Consider the following 22,434-nt stretch of genomic DNA (forward strand, 5'->3'; position numbering starts at 1 on the left):
GAAAAACATTAGTCTTCCTAAAGATAGTATCATAAGCTGAAATATGTTGATAAAGGAAAATACCAAAGGAATGCATGATATCATAATATAATGTTCTATGCATTGCAACTAAAGACAAAAGCGTTGACCTAATGTAGCCTACACTTCTCTGACGTGCTAAATAATGGATCCTATTTCAAATTAGTTCATTCTCGTTCATTTAAATATAAATGTAAATATCCTCATCAGAAATACCCTTGTATCTCCTCCTCTATACAATAAATTTGATTTTAACAGAACTGTAAACATATGCGCTCTGAAAGAGACAGTGTTTGTTATTTAAAGTACCACCGTCTTGAAACGAAACGGTACATTAAATGAAAATACCTGTTAGAATATTCTAAAACATTTTCTCATGTGTAATGTAAATTTTATATGAATTGGACTGTAAATACAAACGTTATTAGTGTAAAACATACATAGTACAAAATATTTTTGCATAAAATTAGTTTGGTTTTTTTTTAATGGACCGGAGAGATATCCGATAAAATGAGCAACATTCTTAACACTTTTCTCAGCATACATCATTGCAGTGTGTGTCTCGTTTGGTAAAATTTGGAGAATTGTTATGCATCACAGAAAGGTAAACAAAAAAGATAATATAGAGATGCTGCATCGCTATTTCCCCTATGCATCTTATCACATTCCTGGGCAACGCTCTTCTTTCCGAGACCTGTTTTTGCTTTTTTAATGTATTAGTTTGTCGCCAGTTTTACTACGTAATCTTTGTGTAAGATTACTGACGGGAGGAAAAAAACTCATGTAGCTGACACCAGTGACAGTAACGCCATTACTAGGTTTACAGGGCCTCCACAGTAGAACATCTGTTGCGCAGAAACGAGCCTCTAGCAATAACTGACACCTCGATTACCAGCAAGATTATAGGTGTGACAAGAACGGTAGACAAGCGGTCTTCTTCTCTCTAATTTTCTTGCTTTTATTAACAGGTGGGCGCGCGATCCCCACCAGCCTTCCTACGTAAAGTCAGCTGGGACACACACACGCACATCAAACCATGCACAGAGTCATATTTCGGTAGTGGCAGCATTCCTAATGGCCGATGATCAGGGGGATGAACGCATACGTGAGGCCTGCTACTATGTATTCCTTCATACTGCGAGCATTGAAGGAGGAAATTTGCTTAAGTGCTTCACCTCCAATCGGGTGAAGATAACGGATCTTAGTCTGCATGTGGGAGGCGTAAAGTGCTAGAAAATTTAAAAGGATATATATACCTTGAACCGAAAACCAAACCGATCGTCTTAAGCCATATGACAACCTCAATTAGTACATTTTATAATTATACCACTGTACGTGGATAGTAAGCCTGATTTTGCTTCACATCATATGATTTGACATTAATGAAGGGGGAATCCTATTATTCTTGTTTCTTTTGAGTTTGGCTTAAGAAGAAGAACTTCTTTTTCATCTTTGTTTTACAGCAGATAACATGAAAAGGCTGGTTTTTTTTTTTTTTGGTTTTTTTATTATTATTCTTGTTTTTATTCTTTTAACAGAAATCGCAGAGATAGGCTATAAAATTACAATATTTAAAAAAAATAATAATAATAAAGTAAAATCCCATAAGGACTTCAGATTGTTATGGCACTACAGACTTTCTACTTATTAACACAACAATGAGAGTCTACAAAAGTCTTTTTCTTCTGCCAAGGCAAAAAGACTGTTGGATCTTTGTGGGTCAATGACCAAGATTCGCTGGATTCCAGACCTAATACTAACAAATGAATACAACTCAGATTGAATTACACCTGTTCCCCCTTTGTGGTCTATTGCGATATGATCATATTACAACAGGGGAATGACGCAGAGGCTTAGAGCTGATTGTGCAAGTGGACGGTTCACTTCAGTAAAAGTTTTTATTGTTTTCATGCAAAAGATCAATGACTCATTTACAATGACACATTTCCGATGTTTAGCCATAGATGGCTAAAATCCAAATTACATCATTGAACACACACAGAAACCGACAATTATATCTGAATAAATGCGTTTTCATGAGCTGATTTGAATCTGATGTGGAATGAAAAACCGGAATAACACATGGTTTTTCAGTAAATTATTGCTCCTCCTGAGATCGGCTAAGAATTCCTTACGGCTCTACCACCCTTAGTTCTCGGATTGGCCATTCTCCAAAGCAGCGGATTAGAGCTGATTGTGCAAGTGGACGGTTCACTTCAGTAAAAGTTTTTATCAAGTCTAACGGTAACGAGAAAGTTAAGTTAGGAAACTTGCCTACTTGTTTTCATGCAAAAGATCAATGACTCATTTACAAAAAGCGATGGAGTATACTCAGAGGTTATGAGTTTCGATTTGTACGCGAAGCATTAGGCTGAGGTATCGATTTGTTAAATATGTCTGTTGTTTAATGAATATTTTTCAGAACTTTTACATTGTCTTCAGTATGAAGTCGAGAGAGGAGGCGACCCCAAGTCACAGTGGGGCATGCCCATGCCCCACCAGAAGGGAAAGTGGGAACGGGGATAGGGGTATTAAAGATGAAGAAGGCTAGGGCGCTCTCTTCAAGTCGCCAAATGGCGTTTGGCAGCTGTGCTGCGTTGTCTCTTTTCTTCAGTGTTGAGTTGATTTCAGTCCAGTCGCTCATGGAGTAAGCCTCGTCCTTGTGTTTTTCACTTTCTTGTCTCAGGGTTTTTCTCTGCAGTAACTCCATTGGATAGTATTTTATGGTCTTATTTATTCAGAAATGGCTGTGTATTAATGATGCTATTGCACTTAATATATACATAGTCTTGTACAGTTTAACTTGTGGTGGTCTTTCGTCAGACACGATTTATGTATGGGGTGGTCGTAATTTAGTAATCACTGAGTGTAATATGGCTACCTGAAATCCGGAAAATTTTAACATCCGACAAGGGTCAGCGCCTGAGATTACCTGATTTAGGAAGTTCGACATTGGGACATCAGAGAAACGACTGCATGAAACTTTTCGCTTTTCCCCTTCGAAAACATATTTTTAAAAAATTCCGATATCTAGCAAGTCCAGAGATATCTGGATTTGAGAGATTCAACTGCAGAAACTTGCCCTTAATACCACACTGCTCTAATTTATAATGCTTTCATGTAGGACTATCTCAAAAGCTTTAATGAAATCTAAGTAGTAAATGATGTTGAACTTTTTTCTTCTATCCACTTCTTTATTAATACCGCATTAGTAGCTATAGTAGAAGGAATTTCTGTAGGCGGGTCAAAGCCCAGGGGCTCACATCTGGTGAGTATGGGCTTGGCACACCCAAGATCCTGAGCTGGATATCATCATTCTTCTTTCTCCTCTTTCTTGGTGATTCCCTTCTACTTCTCTCTCTCTCTCTCTCTCTCTCTCTCAGGGTAACTCGGAAAATTTTTTTAGCTGGTGCAGCATAAGCGTCAGACTTCGTTGCACTATATGGCTAGTAATAATAATAATAATAAAAGCTATTCACTAGCTATCCCACGACACATTCACTCTACGATTCAACCCCTTCTCATCAACAAACTGTTGATCTAAGAAACGCAATGCTCGTAAGCTGTCGGTACAACGAATTATATCGGTTATTTATAGGTAACAGAATAAGAGAGAGAAAAGAGGATGGCTAACAAATTACTTTCACCCACTTATAGAGTTTCTCCGCTATAATTAGATTAATCAGACGTGATCTAACCCTTAAAAAAGTCATTCTGCAATAATTCCACATCTGTTCATATGATCTTGAATTGCACCCTTAACTAAGGACTCCATAATCTTCCCTTGTACAATACTTTATAGCAGTTATTCTCTGCAGAAACTATCGAGTTTATTAATAACTGTACAATAGATTGTGAACTTTCCTACAGTGATCGTGGATATGTTTACAAAAAAATAACCAAAAATAAAATAAATAAAATCTATCCTGAACAAAATCACCTTAAGCCAGTTCCCGGTACTGGAAGTTGGTCGTGATGATCTGTGCACAAACCGTAAAATAAACTATATGAGTTGTACCAGTCAATACAGTAGTTCTGCTTCTGATTCCTGAATGATCTGTGATTTTATGTAAATACAAATGTTGTCATTTAGTTACTCGATCATCTTTCTGGAAAGAGTGTATGTATGCTTTAAATAAATAAATAATAACAATTTTGTACTAATTATAAGTAGACTGCAATAGCAAAATAATGCATTATCAACTAATGCTAACCGCTTCTTGATTTTTTTTTTTATAATACAACTCATTAGTAATAGAAATAACATGCTTTTTATATTTAATATCACAATTGTACGCCACGGATGGCGTCGGCATTAAAAAACTTTTCTTTATACTTAGGCAATATCCAACGTTAACAACGAAAAGTGAGGAACTGCTTTCTATATTCAGATGGAAGATAAACAGATATGTGAACTAAAAATACTCACAAATTTATGTCAGTTATTTTCGGTCCCAGTTAGAAATCTGGAAAGGAAATATTCGGACGCTGTTGAAATCTGTTGGGATTTCATCATTCTAAGGAGCCTGTAAAGTTATATAGGATGATCAGGACAGGTGCAACCTTCACAATTGCACATATGTTTATTATTTGTTATTATATATATATTTTTTTTTGTGTTTACACAATCTAAAATGTATGATGGATACTTTCTTGATGTCTAAAATCACGCTTCATACATTTTTTTGTTTGTTTTGTTTTGTTTTGAAGCGCTTCGACTACTTTGTCCATTCCTATGGTCTTTATTGTGCGCATTATCTCTGCACAATTTAGCGGCGAATCCATGTCCAAAGGTTTGAAGTACAGAACGATTTTAATTTCCCTTGAAAGATTTTCATCCTCGTAACTTTTAAATATTTTATTTATTTTAACCCAAATTTAACAAATAAATGGTGTATTCTTTTTCATACAGTTATAAATATGAGTACAATAATGTCAAAAAATTAAGTATCAACTATAAAATCTGAGATATTAAGAAAAATATGTAGGACCTATGTGATGGAACTCTGTCAAATCTTTTGTGGAAGAGTGTTACTATAAGACTTAATTATATTTAAATCTTATAATAGGAATTGGCCGACTATATGTCCTCTCGCGACAGCGTCACGCTGTTGGGGACCAGATATGTGCCATCATAGGATGTCGTCACCCTTTCTTAACCTTGAATTTTCCTTCGAGATGCATTAAATTTTAAGACCCTCTAGCCCTCATGGATAGCAGTTTCTAGGATCGCCGTCCTCCCCACACCGGATGGAAAAGATACGAGTTCCAGTTCCGTCGATAACAAGAAGAGTTTTTATGATACCATTCCACAACGTGGCTGAGTTAGTCAGTCTCGGACGAGAGTAGCATTGTTTTTTTCTCTCGTAAACCCGGTTTTTTTCGCCCATCAAATAGAAAATCAACCTCAGAACACACGCAACTTACATACAATAAACACCGAACAATATGGCCTTAGTCGCTGATGTTCCTAAAACTTTACTACAACAGGACATCACCTTACAAATGGCCATCTACCCAGAGGTATTAGGTATGTACAGTTTCATAGGGACCCCGTCGGGACAGATTTGTACTTGGTGTTTACTTGGCAGATTTTTTTGTTAGTTTTTTTCCTAACCTTGAACTGATTATCGAGGTGTTTTTATTTTTAGGAAAAGGTAAACATAGTTTCGCCCATCTAACATCAACGGACAACATAAAATTTATTTATTTATTTATTTATTTAACTATCGTGGCGGTGATCTGATGTCTGGAGAGACCTCATGATAAATAGAAACACCAATCCCCACATCTTTGCGGGGCTCGCCTTTACTGCTCAAAGACAGAGGGGCGAGATCCATGGGCACATGTGAAGCTTTCCAGAGGTAAGTCATAAGCTCCGAATTCATTTTGATGAACGATAACGCTCTTTCACATAAGACTTTATTTTTTGTTCTACTGGGATTCATCATTTATTCTATCCTTTTCCAATGAAAAGAGAAAAACAAAGTTAACTTTAAAAAAAGTGGTTACTATTTTTCCCAAGGGTGAAGCAGAAAAGACTACATATCAAAAATAAACGATGAAAAATGACCTTTTCTAACCATACAAAGTAGATTTAAAAGTTTCCAAGGGTGGCTGCATTTAGCTTCTGAGTTGGTTGTTTGAATTAGCACCAAGGCAATCGAGGTCATGAAGTATCACTGTATTGCGACTGTAAACTACTTGTTTGAAGTTGGTGTTTATCTGTGGCTTTGAAAAATCCTTTAAAACTTTGCCATTTCGATTGAAGCCAACTAACTCAACCCCCATATAAATATACCTCAACAAATTTATCATGGAAGTATTTCCAGCTCTGATATTTTCAAACGAAAGGCGATTAGTAAATTTACTCAGTCGCGAAGGCCACCATTTGGTGTCATCTGTATACTTCTTAACACATTGCAAGCAACACTGCAGTAGAGTGATTTTAATGTTATTAGATTCTTAATTTTCTGAAATTGGTTCTTATTTTCTTTCACGACGCTATTCAGAGATATATGCCATTAATTTCTAAAGCAGATAAAGCATCATCGTAAATAATTTTAAGCAGATTTCATAGCTGAAGGACAATATTATAAACGTAGAATGGGAACTGTCATCTGAAGATATAGTGGTTTTAATTATCTGTTGCATATTTAGATGTCACTAACCGCATTACGCTCAAATAGAGGCAAGGCCTATGATTATTATTATTATTGCTCATATTATTTCTCCCTGATTGGGGGTTCCACCTCTTGACGAGTATTGCTGCCAAGTACACAGGATGGTTGTTGTTATGTCGGGTGTTGCTGTTGGTAGAGGAACTCTCTGACTGTCCTACAGGTGTCCAGGATTGCAACTTTCTGGAGTTCTTTGTAGGTGTTCGCTGGGAGACCTGTTGCTGCTAGGCTGTTATGTAGGGTCTTTGGCACCATACCTGTGGTTGATACGATGATCGGAATTGTCGTTACTGGTTGCAAATGCCACATCTCTTTGATCTCCTGTCTTAGGTTTGTGTACTGTATTTCCTGATTTTTTTCCCCATGGGTTTTCTGCAGGTTGCCAGTGTTAGGTACCGCTATGTCAATCAGATAGGTAGCCTTTTCCTTCTTGTCCACAAGGGTTATGTCCCGTCCGGTCTGTTGTGCGGGATTGTCTTATCCGTTATTATGGCGCGGTCCCAGTACAGCTTGTGGGTTGGAGTCTCTAGTACTGCCTGGGGTTCTTGTAGTACGGTACACTTTCTTCGATCAGCTGGTATTTCCTTGCTAACTTCTGATGTATTACCCTGGCTACCTGGTCGTGTCTATGAGTGTACTCAGTCTGGGTGATCACCTTGCACCCCGTGGTGATGTGTTGGATCGTTTCTGAGGTCAGATGGCATCGTCAACATGTGTCATCGGACACTCCTGGCTCCTTGGCGATGTATTTTCTATAATTTCTGGTGTTGATTACCTGGTCTTGGAAGGCGAGCATGAATCCTTCAGTTTCGGGGAAGAGCTTCCGCTCGTGAGCCATGCATTGGAAACAATTTTATCTATGTGATCTTGATGGAGATCATTATAGTGTCTGCCATGGAGTATCTTCTCTGCCCATCTTTCTAGCTTCGTTTTTACCTCTTGGTTGGGGAGGGGGACTACTCGCTTAGGGTGAGTGGGGTATACCGCTTTTCTATCTTCCTTATGGCCTGGTGGAGTGCTGCTTTGTGTTTCAGGAAGTAATCCTTCAGGTTAACTATCGCTGTCTTCTGTTGCTCAATGAGGTCTATCAGGTCCCTTCCTCCCTCTTTCCGAGCTATTGTTAGTCTCTCCACTGCTGACTTCGGGTGTTGTTGGCGGCTCTTGGTCATCATTGTCCTTGTCTTTCTCATGATATCTTCCAGCTCAGTGTTAGTCCAATCTATGACTCCGAAGGAGTATGTTAGAAATGGAACTGCATAGGTGTTTATGGATTTAACTTTGGACAAATTCGGACAAATGAAAAAGTAATGACCACGCTTCTTCAGCTTTTATGTCACTTCGACTAAAATTTGAAGATTTGCGTAATCTCTCATCATTCTAGAACGTAGTGGAGCAACCATCTTAAGGAGAAATAATCCGCTCACATGCCCTTAGTTCGTTGACTAAAGGAAACTGTTCAACAGCAGAAGTAAAATGAACTCTGCTCGTACATAGATAAGAATGCCTGACAAGGAAAAATAACCTACAGTATTCGGTTTATCCCCATGCCAAAACCCAGCAGTTTTATATGATCACATTTTTCTTAAAATGTATTCCTGTAAAACCTTGGATTATCTTTCTGTAAACTCTAATATTAATCATAGAAACTATTAATTTCAATTTTGGTTTATCTTTCCTCATGTGAAGAGCCCCGTTGGTCCCTGTTTTGGGAGACTCTAGTTGATCCAATGTGTTCAACTTGGGATTATTAAAGACCATTGTTGTTGTTACTAAAACCAGACAAATAAAGACAATTTCAAATAAAGGTAATAACTGTAAGACAATATAGATCACAAGTTTACGAAAGCTTTCTTTTCTGGGCTACGAGTATTTGAAGGTTTCATGTAGTTTAAATGGGAAATCTCAGTATTTGGATATAGAACCATTAGAGAAATGGTTCTATATCCAAACGCTCTTTCTAGCGTTACGAGAGGAAACGGCAGGAAGGAGGCATAACGGTTGTCCCAAATATTAAGGGATTTTTGACAAACGTCATTTTGAAGTTGTCAAAGTAATTAATGACAGTTAGCATCCTGCTTCTTGTGCGTGAGTGCGTGTATTAGGATTGCTAACTTTTCAGACTGTTAAGGCGGATATTTTGCAAATATGAAGGAGATTATTAATGTGAAGAAAAATTTTTTTGTTTTTTTTTGTTCACATCAAGTATGTATATTATATATACTATGCTTTTGTGTATATTTATATAATTCAATTGCATGAGCTCTATTTTGGTATTATAGTTAGTTACAGTTTGAGCTGCGGACTTCAGTTGGCGAAAATAGAAAACTAAGGTGATTAAAGGAGGGAGCGCAACACCAGCGCAATGATGATCAAGGAGCGCAAGACCAGCGCAATGATGATCAAGGAGCGCAAAATCAGCCCAATTTCTCACCAATAACTGGCCCTAGCCGCCAGATGACATAGGGAAATGACAGCACAGTAACTCTTTTTTAAATTTACACTCGCCTTAGAACGAACATATCTCTCGCCGAACTATATTGCTCAGGCTGCGGGAGACAGAGAGAGAGTTGTGCGCAATACGATTCTTGATTTATGTCCCTGTCACTTTATCGCAGTGAAGAGCTAGTGAACGAATTAGTCCAGGTTTAGTACACAGAGTACACAGTATGATTCTCATCTGAAGACAGAGAGAGACCCGATATATATGAGGAAATGGCACTACTTAGGAGTAGGAGTTGGTTAAGCAGTCTGGGTAGGCATAATTTTCACTGCAAGTACGGCGAGAGGAGCATCTTCGAGAGGAACTGCGACTGGTGTCAGGAGTACAAGCGTTTGAGTAATCGTAGTTCAGGCCCACATGATTACTAAATACAGTAATGTTCTTCTCTGACTTTATATGGTCAAAGGACTTCAAAGCAGTGAGCATATAAGAAGTAATATAAATAGATCCAGGAGTATAAATATATATATATTTTTTTATAGGGGACTGTGAGCTATGCCAGCTTTTTGGGGTGTGCATTAGTTGCGAACCACTCTCACGGAACTTGATTTTAATGCCAGCAATCTCATTACCAGCATGAGTATCAGCCGGTTCTTATCGGTTTTGGAAAAGTGGTTGTTAAAAAAATGATTTATGCATTGAAATGTGATTTACTGCCTGCATTTCGTGAGCAACGGGTTCGTGTGATACTAGTTCGCACGATAATAGTTCGCGCATCAATAGCGAAACCATATAAATTTAATACAAATACAGAACTGAAGTAAAGTAATTTTTACTTCTGTTCTGTGATATCTTGAAACCTCTGAATACATTGAAACCAGTGAAAAATATATGTATACAATAGTTTTAAAAATTGCAATTCAATTTCGAAGGAAACTGGTTGTTAACAAATTGGGATGATGAACCTGATGAAAGCTCGTTATGAGTAGCAGCTGGCAGTCAATGGTAATTTCATGTTGAACTCCATATTAAGGTCGATTACTTCCCCTGCTAGATACTCATTTTCATGAGCTCATTTGTATATTTCAAAAATTATCTTCTTTACAGGGTTCGTCCTTCCATTCCAAATTTTATTGACGTGTATCAATTATTTTACGAACTATTGCATCTTTATCATTTATATTTTAACCTTTTTCTACTAATGAACTTTGTCAAGCAGAACTACCTTATCAACAACTACTTTTTTAACAATATTATATGAAATATTAAATATGAACCTTTTTGGGGTGTACATTAGTTGCCAACTACGCTCCTGGAACTGTATTTTAATACCAGCAATCTCATTAATAATATGAATGCCACCCAGCGGGTGACACTCATACTGCGGGAAAGTGGTTATTAAATCATTACGAAAAAGTGGATATTAAAAAATGGCTATTTGTGACTATAATAAATATCCGTTTATCCTCTAGACAGCCGAAGCCAAAAGGGTTTAAAAATTCGTTGTGACTGCATACATTACTGAATTTTTAAGAGCAACCGGATTTTCAGCGCTACGAAGTTCCCAGTGGTCGGTCTTTTTTGGTGGCATTGAACATACTTAACCCGCCACCTCCTTACTTATAGGCCCTCGTGGGTAGCACAGTTGGTAGAATCGCCTCCTCCCGACACCGGTGGAAAAGACTTGAGTTCGAGTTCCGTCGATGACGTGAGGAATTTTATGAGGCCTTTTTGAGACCAATTAACTCAACATGGCTGAGTTAACTGGTCTCAGGCGAAGTAGCATGGTTTTTTTCTCCCGGGAACTCTGGTTTTTCGTTCGGAAAATAGAAAATCGACCACAGGACACGCACACTTTACAAACAGTATACACAAGCAATACAGCCTTAGTCGCTGAAAAGCTGTATTGCTCGTAAAACCCCATTACAACAACAACAACAACAGCAACCTTACTTACTGCCGCGTATGCTAACCACTGTCCCACTTCTAAAAATGTTGATGTTATAATGAGATAGTTAATTCCGTATATTCTTCGGTCTGTTCAATTGGTTGCTGTATGAAAAATCCTATTTTCAAGGGAACAAAACCATGCTATTCTCGCCCTAGAGACTCTAATAAATAGTCTTCGTCACGGATCACAGAAAAAAAAATTATATATATATATATATGTATATATATATATATATATATATATATATATACTCGTACATACCGAAATTATTTCCGTTTCGAAGTGATTCAAACCCTAGCGTTTTCCCAGACGGTGTATATGAGTTGTGATCGTAACCACTGCGCAAACTGCGAGGGTTTATAAGATATACACTGGTGTTCAAAGATTTAAAATAGTAATTGTCGTCCGAATAACGTAAATATATGGCAATATTTCTTACAGATTGCATCAGATAAGATTGACACGCTAGGTGATGACGTAATATTGCATCAGCTGTTACTTTCAGATATATAAACACGATCTGCAACAGTTGCACTCGTTCCTTGCTTGTGTCAGGATGGCGAGTTACGTGCAGTTTACGCCACGAAGAAAGAGTGCTATTGTTGCTTTAAGTGAGGAAGGATGTTCTTCACCTCATATTGCTTATAAAGTGTGTTGTAATCAGTTGACAGTGAGTAGATTTATTTCCAAACTCAAGAATACTGGTTCTGCTGATAGGAAAAAAGGAACAGGACGCAAACGAGTGTCTACGCCAAAAGAGGACCGCGTTTTGAAGCGCTTATGCCTTAAAAACCGTAAAGCTTCTTCGTCTGAGCTGAAAAGAGAATGGGAAGAACATACAGTAGTAGTAGCAAGTGCAGTAACAGTCAGACGACGTCTCTTCAAAAATGGACTTGTAGCCCGTCGTCCTAAGAAGAAGTCCCTCGTCACACAAAAAATTAAAATGGCCCAATTAATTTGGTGTAAGGAGCATGTCAAATGGACCCCCAAGCAGTGGAAGTCGGTTATTTTCTCGGATGAGAAGAAATTCAACCTGCATGGCTCTGATGGGAGACAAACGATTCGCCGTAGACGTGGTGAAGAATACCATCCAGACTGTATGTCTAAAGTGAAATTCCCTACCAGCCAAATGATATGGGGGTACATTTCATATCGCGGAGTAGGTCACCTGCAGTTTATAAAAGGTTCCGTAAATGCCAGTGGATACCTGGCTATATTGGAAGGCAAATTGCTGCCAACCATTAGAGACCATTTCAACCTGCCAAGTAACTGCATCTATCAGGACGACTCTGCTCCTTGTCATCGGGCGAAAAGTGTAGGTAGGCACTTCCATAGTTACTTTAGCTTCATTTCTACATTAGAGGTTCGATAGGAATGTGTTTACATTTGTTACAGGTGGAAAATGGTTGGAAGAACGATGCATTACAACTCTTAGCTGGCCAGGAAACAGGCCGGACCTGAATCTTATAGGGAACTGTTGGCATCGAGTGGAATCTGCAGTTGCCAGAAAGAAACCAAAGACCCTTTGTGAACTTCAGGAAGCCATAATTCGTGTTTGGAACCACGAACTATCAGTTGATTATCTTCAGAAATTGATGTTGTCAATGCCTCGACGGTGTGCTGCTGTCATCAGGGCCAGAGGCGGTTCAACTAAATGTTAGTTTGCACCTGGTGAACTTTTCATTTTGTTTTCCATTTAAATAAACTGAAGCAAATTGAGGGCTTCTGATAACATTTCAGCCATAATTGTCGTGTTTTCCAAAATTGTTGTATAAAGGTTGCAAATGCTCATTTTGACTATTTTAGAGCACCTGTCAAATATTACTTAGCTTTGCAGTAACTATTAATAAATAACTTTTGTTTATATTTCTATTTGTGATGCTAGTCATTAATAGTAGTAGTAGTAGTAGTAGTGGCATGTGATGCAAGAAAGCAAGTGAATGCAGCATCAGCCAAAAAAAAAAAAAATCACACCATTCCCTCCAAATGCCCGTCCAGTTTCTCCTTAAATTTATTCACCCTATCAACTTCCACAACGACAGATGGAAGTTTGTTCCAGCAATTAACCACCCGCTGGCTAAAGGCAAATTTCCGCACATCTATTCTACATCCGTCCTTTCTTAATTTGAATTTATGCCCCCTTAGGTTCGTAATCTGAACAACTGGAAGGATCCCATCAGAATTCAGCGTGCTCAACCCATTCAAGCCCTTATACACCTCAATCAGATCACCGCGCAGGTGCCTAATCTCCAGCCACTGCAATTTGCAGAACTTAAGCCTCTCTTGGGAAGAGGATCCCTTCATTCCCCTCACCAATCTTGTTGCCCTTCTCTGTACATGCTCAAGTAAATCTACATCCTTCCAAAAATGAGGCCTCCAGACCTGTACGCAGTACTCAAGGCGTGGCCTGACCATTGCCTTATACAAAGGGATAATCACCTCCTTTTCCCTGCTAGCAAAATTCCTATATATCATTGACAAAACCCCATGACCTGCCCTGGCAGCCTGTCTGCATTGCTCAGAAAACTTCATGTCTGCTTGCACAATTACTCCCAGGTCTTTTTCATTTTCTACCATCTTAAGTGTAGTACCACACAGTTGGTACGTTTCTCTGGGGTTACTTTTACCCATATGCAGTACTTTGCATTTGTCAAGGTTAAATTCAGTTGCCGCTTCTTAGCCCATCTGCCCAAATTACCTAGATCCTGTTGCAGTAGCACACTGCTATTACTGTCATTAACAACCCTGCCAACCTTTGTATCATCTGCAAACTTCGACATTAAGCCTGATATACCTTCATCGATATCATTGATAAATATACAAAACAACAGTGGACCCAACACCGAACCCTGTGGGACTCCACTAGTAACATTAGTCCCCGAAGAGCAGCACCCATTGTAACATACCATCGCGAAAAAGGGTTAGAAATGTGAAATTCCAAGGTGATGCACTTTCTTTGAACACTAGTGTAGATCTGCCTGCAAACTTGCAAATTTATCGAATGCGGAAACCTATACGCACAATAAATTCGCGAGACAAGTTTCCTGCAGAACTGATAATTTAAAAAATTATGTACAATTCATTTTAGAACTGATAATGTAAAAGGATACATAGTGGACTTGTACATTACATCTCCAAACAGAGATATAATGTATAATTATATCTCTGCACTATAATGTACACATTATATCTCTAAATAGAGATATAATGCATTACTTTAAGACAGCAAAATTGTAAAAGTACATTTATTTATTTCGTGGAGTGAGAGGTCAATATGATTAAAAGGTGCATTGTTCTCCCAAATTGCCGAAGTTAACCCTAGTGCATGTTATTTAGAATTTTCGCTGACGCAATCAAGGCCAGGAGGCGTTATATAGTGTTTGCAAATTGCGTATATTCTGTGGTCAATCTGCTTATTTTTTTTATAAGAATGAAAAATTCTAGTTAACCGAAAGTCAACGTCGTAACTGGGTTACGATGTTGAAAGCCCGTAAAAAATCCTCCCATCCTTGAGAAAAGTATCTCCCAACTTCTGTTCACTATGAGACTCGAACCCAGATCTTTTCCTCACTGTATGAGAAAGCAGTGACTCTGTCTGTGTTACTCTCGAGGTTTGGTATAATATGGCTGTTAAAGGCATAGGGAGCCCGTTCAAAAATTCCATCGGGCCCAGGGCTATCCAGCTAGGGATTAATGCTACATGATAATTAAAATTTAATGAACTGCTACATGATAAAGTTTAATGATTATCTATAATACTGCTTTACCCCCCTTGAAATTCTTTAGCCCTTTCCCTTTAGAAAATTTCTCGGGACCGCTCCTTGCCGCCCCAAAATATATAATTTTGCCTCTCCCTCAATCGAGTACATGTGTTATGTATTAAATCAAAAATATTTCATATATTTGGCAGCTGGTGTATTAATGGCTTTTAACAAAATATTTGGTTGATATTCTTAGAAGTGCAAGCGATAAGTAGAATATATTTCAAGTAATTGCGCTTAAGACTTATGGAGTACAGCTTTTCTTATGCTGTTTTTTTTTTTTTTTTAATTTTGTTTATAGCTTGGAAGAAAAAACATGCATTATATTCATACACTGGTGTTAAACTCAATTGCCGTTTAATTATAAATATAGCAACTGAAACTCAAGCAAAACTTCAACCTAGTGTTACGGAAGTGGGTAGTTTCGGTAAATTTAAAAAATATTTTGACCAATTATTTGAGGGAATAGGCAAATGAAGTTTTTTTGTCTAGTGCTGTATAACCTGATTCCTTGCATCATGTTGCCAGTACTAAAATACTACCACAAATCATCAATCGACTTCCTGTATTGTTTTGGTTGCTTCATTTTCAACCCAAGACTACACTCTCAACAAAATTATGTATTCTCTACTGTTATTGTGACTGCTGTTCTCTACTGTTATTGTGACTCCATTTACCAACTACTAATGTAGTTGGTAAATGGAGTCACAATTTCTGTTTTTTGAAACTGCTTTCAAAAAATTTCTGTTTTTTGAAACTGCTTCTGTTTTTAATGTATTCTAGGCTTTTCATTCGTTTTTTCATAGTTTTTTCTTGAGCTTAAAACTAATAATCAAGAAACACTTTGAGATAAATAAAATTTGATACGTATGAAATTACACATATTAATACCAAGAAAAATTTATTTACATCATTTAATACATTACATAAAAGCAGTTTTAGTTAGGAATGCATTAATCTTTGACTAAAACCATTAGATGTTTATTCACATTTTAGTTTCTATCTGTCCTATGACTCCTAATTCAAAAATATTCACAACCGTTTGCCAAGCGGACTAAATTTACAACACAAATTATTTCCTACATCTTGATATTAAAGAACATAAGTATCTGCATAATTATTCGATTAATGGAAGCTTATACACTTAATTGTTTAACTTCAAGTTATGAATTAAATTATAACATTCTTTAATAAAATTATCAGTAATATGTCAACTATAAATAATTAAAATAAATAACTAAAGGGTATAATAAAACAAGGCTGTTTGCTTGAGCACATTATCTTTTTATTTATTGGAGATATAATTTCGAGGTAGTAGGTCCCGTTCTTCTCCAAAGAGAAACATTTGACTATATGCCCTATGAGGAAATACAGATTTATCCTATTTAATTTTTAAATAGATGTTATCTAATGAATCCGGCTGCCTTCTATGTACATTTGTACTACAGAAGAAGCCGGATTGATTAGATAACATCTATTTGAAGATTAAACAGGATAAATAGTCAATTGGATAATCTTATTTATTTAAATAAAATTTGGAATTAATATAACCAGACATAGGTAGAGGGCACTGGTATAAAGCGTACGAAAATAAAAAATATGGCCATTAGCGCTTGTTTTAGTAAGTTTGTTGTTGTAATGATTATTAAGATTTAGAGTATTATTAGGCAATCATCAAATTAATTTATGATGTCATTATCGACAGTTGCCTTTAGATTTTAATCTTCTAACTGTAAATTTAAATTTTTAGTATGTATTAATCATCCATTATTTCACGATCGATTTATGAATTAAGCCTTACAGATCTGAGGTAAGTTTCATATAACTGAGTTTGTATTGCATTACTATTATATTATCGACTGTGTTTAAACAACTTTAAATTTGGATATGTTCGCTTTAAAGCATGTTTCATTTGGTTTAATGTGTTCTGTGTAGTTTAAATACATTCATATAGAGTTAAATTGAAATAAAATGCCATACTGAATGAAATGTTTGATCTTCTGTTTTCTTTCTGTGTGGTATTTGATTTTTTTTTTTTAATAAAAACGGAATTCATTTTCATGTTAAATTTATTTTATTATTATTTTATTTATTTATTTTATCTTGCTCCGTGTACTCATAAATGAAGATTGAAATTCAGCTTAAATTTCTTCTGAAATACAGCCTTCTGATGAAGAAATTAGAAATAAGAATCCTTGGAATAAATTTGTGAAGGAAATTTTGATAGCTATGGCGTGGTGAAAAATAATGTCTTTTATGATATTTGCAATGTAATACTTTTCAAAGGCAATTTATGCTGAGAAAGTATAACAATTATATTTGCGATTGACAAAAGTGTATTAGATTGGTTTAATGTGTTTGACGTGCATTACCTGGTATGATCTATGTGCGAATTGCTTTTACGGATATATATTTTGTTTTATGAACTTTAATTAAACTGGGACCGGAGTTCTGACATCTAATTTTGCCACTCCATTTTGCAATATTTGAGATTCTCCTCGGAGAATCCAGTTTGCTATATTAATTCCAACACAGAAATTGAACAGAACCCGTCTATAACTGAGAATTCCTGTCAGTGACAAAACATCATAATATAATTTTTAAACTTAATAAATTTTACATTTATTCGATTATTACAAGTACTTGAAGGTTATACAGTTTCTGTCCATGTAATGTCTCTGCAAAATCCAGAGCGTGTCGTGAATTCGTCTTTAACCAAATAATCTTCTTTATAACAGCGATCACGTGAAGGGGGTCGTATCAGACAAATAATTGCCTGGCTTCTTTGCTGCCGTCACACTCTGTTACGCTATTTGTCATTAGAGAGCTGCAATTAAATGGCATGCGCGTCAAATGGAATGGTCACTCAGTCATGCATGAATCTCACTGACGGGATGGCAGTTCCCGTCATCCTATGAACCGCAAACGTTTATTTTCCGCTAGTGGTGCACAAATGTACACAACGCTGCAACTGATGTCTTCAGCAGGAATGTTCTTTTTATATAAGTAAAGCAAGCCTTTCGAAGAGTGAATAAAACTTGTAGTCGGATTCATGCGTGCACAACCTTGTTAGATTACTCGTTTACTTTTTCCCCATTTAAAATTTCTCGCTAATATGGAAAAAAAAAAAAAAAAACAGATAAAGAAACTAATTTGTCTGAATGAAGTAAGGTCTTGTGGGGGGAGGGGGGGATTTCTGTTAAGACTGGCCCAAATAATATCTATTATTTTTTTATTTTTTGAACCTTGACTAATTTTGGGCATATTCGCAAATTCATGTTGAGTATTACGTGTGTATAAGCATGTGTTCATAGGCTTGATTTTGCATGTGTTAAGAGTTGAAATTTTTGAATTAACTCACGTAGAAAACCTTATTCTCTCCTCCTGAAATAGGCTACCTTCTTCGTGATCTACTCTGATTATTATGCCTGTCTCTCTATTACTTACTGAGTTTGATACTGATTATTCCTGATTACAAAATTATGCATAAAATCTGTAGTCTGGTTGATTTAGTTCTGAAAGGGCCACTGTCGATTTGTATGCATACTGTGTTAATGATTGAATTATTATGTGGTTGTATCTTTCTTTTGCTAAAATGGCCAATTTCTAGTTCTCTTCCATTACTAGAACTAGACATTGAACTTTTTAGCATAAGAAAGATAACAACAAAATAATAGTTCAATCATACTATAAACACGATATGCATAAAAACCAAACCACAGAACTGTTTTCATGTGCCGTTAGGAATACACAGCCAACAGCATCGCAGCTCTTTCACGCTAGTTATTTGTTTAATTAATGAAACGCTGCATAAGCTATACTCCTGGTGAAGAAGCCTAAATTGACCAATGAACTTTCGATGAAATATATTTTCCCTGCTGCGACTGAGCTCTGTTCTCTAACTTTCCTTGGCTGCATACCAAAGCCAGATTTTGTCATTGTATCTGTCGCTGTTCCTGTTCTGAAGTGAAATACATTTCTTGAAATAAAATGTATAAATTTGGAAAACGAAGTACAAGTGGTTATAATTAAATGCGTAACATTCATCGCCTGTAGGTGGTAAAATCGTGAATTGGCGCACATTCGGTAAACGATGCGGAAACGAAGGACATGAAAAAAGTTCCAAAGAGTGACACCAGGGTATGTTTGGAACTTCATGCAGTTAGTATGTAAGGTAAATATAATTACATGAAAATCAGATTCGACCTCAGTACCAATCAGAGGTGTCAACGTTAATTGCGAATGAAAGATCATACTTTGTTGGTGAAGCTTTTTTATTATTTTAACGCCTTGGCTTCACATCAGGAGTAGCAATTTAAAAATAATGTGTTTTCTATAGACCCCAGTGAGATGCCACCCAGTGACGATAGCTATTGAGGAAATCGCTGTTGCTGTGGCCGATGGTGCCACAATAAATGCACACTCATCCCTTAATGCCAGAGCAGCGTTGCGACAACTAGATATTCTATGGTAACAGTCCGCAAGGTGCTTCGACATGTGCCTTCTTAGGCGCCTGTTTACGCTACATGGAAAATTTCATGTCAGATAGAATCGTAACATATTTTTTGCCTGGAATCACTTTTAGCCATCTTCCTCTTCTCTTGTACGTCACTCCAGGGCTCCTTACCACCTTCAAATTATCAGCAGGATTTGACAGCTTCTCCTGGATAACCTCGTCAATATGGTCTATGAAAATTAGAAACGGGAGGGAACCCAACACCGAGCGCTGAGGATCAACTCTTTTAACTGGTCCACTATGAAGACTAATCATTTATGACAATCCTTTGTCTCTCATCTTTTAGCCAGCCTGCGATCCACCGTACGCTTTTACCACTAACTACAACTCTTTCAGGATTTTACTAGTAACTCAAACTCTTCCACAATTTACCAGGAACTCCAGCTCCCTCCAGTTTATATAGCAGCCTTTCGTGAGGGGGGGTGTATATAAAACTTTGCTAAAGTCTAGATATATAATGTCAAAATTGTTACCTGCATTCAACTTTTTAATGAATACATAATAGTAATTTACCATATTGGTCACTAATTTTTGGTAGTTGTTGGCGCATCGGCTTCTGTGGCCGTAATGCACCTCCCAAGGTTTTTGCAGCACTTTGATCCAAGCCCGAGGCGGGATTCGAACCCGCGACCTTTGGGTTACCAGGCAGGCACTTTACCCACCCGGCTAGCCTTGTCGGCTTGGTCACTAATGACCTTCCTTTAATGAACATATGCTGGGATGTATTCAAGATACCATTCTTTTCGAGATGGTCTGAATCACTTCCTTTACTACAGACTCCATTTGCTTCCTTGCCACAGAAGTCAAACTCCCTAGGCCTAGCCTATAGTTATCCATCTCCTCTTTAGCACCACCTTTGTGGATGGGGTGGAGGGGACATTAGCACTTCTCCAATCCAAGGGTATCTTCCCTGAATTTAATGACGCTCTCGTTAACATCCCCAACGGTTTGATACACTCACATGTAGTCTTTTTAATTATAACTGAATATACAGTATACCATTCTCCTCTGAAGCCTTTCCTTCCTTAAACTCGGTAGCTTTTCTAACAAATGCTTCTCTGAGATCATCATATCACCTATTTTACAGCAGTCTGTCCCTTTAACATTCCCCGATGATTCGAGCTGGCTTTCGGCAGTAAATCGTTGTAATATCGTTGAGAAGCATCAGTTCAACTCATCTCAGATTTTTGCTGGGCTTCCTATATATCTTCCACTCCAATCAGTAAAGGGACCAATTTGATTTAATCTCTTATTTTTGTATTCAGATGTGAGAAGAACTCCCATCCCTATTCTTGGTTTTGCTAGTGCTTTCTCGTAATCAGCTTTCGTCTGTCTTACAGTAGCATTGTTATGTATATCTTAAAATGCTCATATAAATGTGTATATAAAAGTGATTGTAACTTCCCGTGTTTGTTTCTTTTGCTCAATTAGAAACATTTGTAGCTTCGAGGATAAATAACTTGAATATTTTTGTATCCAACACCATATAGTAGTCTTTCCAGTTAACTGAGCCCAAGAAATATCTGATTCATTATGATCCCTTCTCTTTAAATTGAAGCTTTTGTCTTTACTTTTGACCACATCGCTTTCTTCAGATACAACCCAATTTATGGTGTTGTGGTCACTGCCTGTTATTGGTACCCCACAGTCAAGTTTTTAATACAGTTAGGCTCCTTAGTGAGAACCAAGTCTAGGATATTAGAGCCCCTTATACTCTTTCGGACTTGCTGTGATAAGTAGTAATCATCCAGTTTGTTCAAAACTTGTTATAGTATAGTATATTTCAGGTCTACGTATTCTAGTCTCCTCGTGTGGTAGGTATAAGTCGTCCACAATGAGACAATCGTACTTACTAGACCATTCACTTTGCCTTAAAGACATTTTTGTCATACTCCTCAGCAGCAATTGGCCTGTAACATACCCCAACTATTACCTTTCCTGCCGCAAGTCATTCCATGCCACACTGATTCAACATCCACCTTACCTTGATCTGATTCAGATCAAGGACAGACTTTGATCTGCTGCCTTCGAGCAGCTTTTGATCAGAAGCATCATTGGCGAATGTTTTGTCATCTGTCATTTGATCCAGTTATTTGGCCATAATCCAAATAACTGGATCAAATTGAGGCTCTGCTGCATGGCTGAATACGATATCAAACACAGTCTGGTGTTGCTTTTAAATTTTTTTTCTAGACACTGTTTAATATTTAATTTCTGGGGGGGGGGAATTCATGGTTTTTAACTATTGGTAGCAAAAGCGATGCACTTTAATTATAACCACCCTGTATTTTGAATTTGGAATCTTGTTATTTCCTTTTGTTATTATTATTTTCAATTAAAATTCATGAGATTTTTCTTATGAAACTCCAAAAACGAAAGGTATCAAAACCTATGGTTCTTAGAACCGTGCATGGGTTGAAGGAAATGGGGAGGGAGAGGGTGCCGGAAACTTTGCTCTGGAGTCTAAACATAGGTTTCATCACTTCAAGCCTCCAATAAGCGAAGTGGTGCTATTGCACCGCTTGATGAAAGTCATCTACCACCTAGAAGCTGGGGAGAAATCAATATTTCCGAATTTAATTCGAAAATAGTAGTAAAGACCACCTTTACCTCGTTGAATAAAAAAGGCGGGCGGGGTAGGGAGAGAGAGAGAGAGTTTCTCTGGTTATGCTTATTTATTTCCGAACTGACCTGTTTATATGATCAAATAAGAGCAGTAGAATAATAGAAAAGAAATGATTAGCTTTAAAATAGTGAGATGTGAAGTCTGATTTCTGGAAAGACGCAATGAAAATTCCAAACAGAAACAAATGACAAGAGGGCGTTCTGATAACGAAATGAAAAGAAAACAGAAACAGCTGGAAAGATACAGATAATTTTCATTATATGAAAGCGAAATATAGGAAACAAAAGGGGATTGAGAGTGACAAACAGCACCAAAAATAATGATTCATGAAGGAAAAGATACGCCAAGTCCTAGAGATCAATAAAAAATTAAACGATAACATGGCATTATCACTAAATTGGAAATTAAATCAGTAGATGAATGGTTACAGAGTGCATAGGAT

Source organism: Mastigoproctus giganteus, chromosome 6 (assembly GCF_048544385.1).
Source record: "Mastigoproctus giganteus isolate SK-2022 chromosome 6, ASM4854438v1, whole genome shotgun sequence".
Taxonomy (NCBI): Eukaryota; Metazoa; Arthropoda; class Arachnida; order Uropygi; family Thelyphonidae; genus Mastigoproctus; species Mastigoproctus giganteus.